A 2,293-nucleotide genomic window follows, 5' to 3' on the forward strand; every position below is an offset into this window, starting at 1 on the left:
CCAGCCTTCTGTCTTGCTTCAAGTCCAGCCATCACTCTTCTATGGTTGGAGGAAGAGAGAGAAGAAGAAACTTAAGAGGGAAGAGCTGCAAAGAGAGAATTATGATGTAGCTGATGGGAAGCTGATGTAGCAATAGCTCATGTTTTCTCTCTCCCACTGTCTTTCTCTTTTAGAACTTTTTATATGCCAGAATTTGTTTCAAGCATTTTACGTATATTAACCCAGTTCATCCCAAGAGTTGTCCCATGGGGAGGGCACATAAGTGATGGATAAGAACACAGACTTGAGCCGGGCACTGTGGCTCACACCTGTAATCCCAGAACTTTTGGGAGGCTGACGTGGTAGGATCATTTGAAGTTAGGAGTTTGAGACCAGCCTGGGCAACATAGCAAGACCCCTGTCTCTATTTTTAAAAAAGGTTAAAAATTAGCTGAGTGTGGCAGTGCACACCTGCAACTACTTGGGAGGCTGAGGCAAGAAGATTGCTTGAGCCCAGAAGTTTGAGGCTACAGTGAGCCATGATTGTACCACTGCACTCCAGCCTGGGTAACAGAGCAAGACCCTATCTCAAAAAAAAAAAAAAAAAAAAGAACATGGGCTTGACTAGATGCCACCCTGTTTTCTAATCCCAGCCTCATACCCGTTGGTTTCATGATCTTGGGCAAATTGCTAGGATGTCTGCCTCAGTTGCATTGGTGGATTGGGAATAATGAAAGGTACTTTGCACATGGTAGGTGGTCATTTCAATTTTTTTTTTTTTTAAATACAGAGTTGTTTTGCTCTTGTTGCCCAGGCTGGAGTGCAATGGCACAATCTGGGCTCACTGTAACTTCTGCCTCCTGGGTTCAAGTGATTCTTCTGCCTCAGTCTCCAAAGTAGCTGGGGTTACAGGCATGCGCCACCACAGCTGGCTAATTTTTGTATTTTTAGTAGAGATGAGTATTCACCATGTTGGCCAGGCTGGTCTTGAATTCCTGACCTCAGCTGATCCAGGTGCCTCAGCCTCCCAAAGTGCTGAGATTACAGGCGTGAGCCACCATACCCAGCTACTCAGTTTGTTTTGTTTTGTTTTGTTTCACAGCTGAGGGAGCAGAGGTTCAGAGAGAGAAGGTTACTTTCTCAAGTTCATGCCGGTAGTAAATGGCTCACAAAGAGTGGACCTGGGCAGCCTATGGGTGTGGGTGCTATGTCCCTCCTCTCTGTTGCACAGATAGGATGAGAGAGTGGGAAGGTGCTGAGATTTCAGTTCCAGATGGGATGTGGGGTCTGTAGCCCTGTTAAGTCCCCCCTCCCATGGCCACCGATGCCTATGGGAAGCAGGAGGCAGGTCTGAAAGTGAAGATGTATGAATTCAGCTCAGTTTTGGAAACTGAGCATTGTTCATTACTGGGTATGTACTCCAAGGAAAAATAAACTATTCCACCCGCAAGACACCTGCACCTGTATGTTTATTGCAGCACTATTCACAATAACGAAGACATGGAATCAACCTTGGTGTCCATCAATGGTGGATTGGATAAAGAAAATGTGGTACATGTACGCCATGGAATATTATGTAGCCATAAATAAAAGAATGAAATCACGTCCTTTGCGGCAACATGGATGCAACTACAGGCCGTTATCCTAAATGAATTAACACAAAGACAGAAAACCAAATGCCACATGTTCTCACTTATAAGTGGGCGCTAAACATTGAGTGTATATGGATGTAAATATGGGAACAGTTGACACTGGGGACCCCAAAAGCAGACAAGGAGGGAGGGGGGCAAGGGTCGAAAAAATACCTATTGGGGCTGGGTGCCGTGGCTTATGCCTGTAATCCCAGCATTTTGGGAGGCCAGGGCAGGCAGATCACTTGAGGTCAGGCGTTCGAGACCAGCCTCGCTAACATGACAAAACTCTGTCTCTACTAAAAATATAAAAATTAACCAGGTCTGGTGGCACACGCCTGTAATCCCAGCTACTCGGGAGGCTGAGGCAGGAGAATCGCTTGAACTTGGGAGATGGAGCTTGCGGTGAGCCGAGATTGTGCCACTGCACTCCAGCCTGGGTGATAGCAAGTCTCAGTCTCAAAAAAACAAACAAACAAACAAAAAAACTACCTATTGGATACTATGCTCACCACCTGTGTGATGGATTTATTCAGACTCTAAGCCTCAGCACCACACAATATACCTTTGTAACAAACCTGAACATGTACCCCTTGAGTCTAAAATTAAAAAAAAAAAAAAGGTCAGGTTCATGCTAATTTTTTATCTGCAACTTTTCTAATTTTTTTTTTTTTTTTTTTTTT

This window comes from Mandrillus leucophaeus, unplaced genomic scaffold (assembly GCF_000951045.1).
Source record: "Mandrillus leucophaeus isolate KB7577 unplaced genomic scaffold, Mleu.le_1.0 Scaffold280, whole genome shotgun sequence".
In the NCBI taxonomy this organism is placed as follows: domain Eukaryota; kingdom Metazoa; phylum Chordata; class Mammalia; order Primates; family Cercopithecidae; genus Mandrillus; species Mandrillus leucophaeus.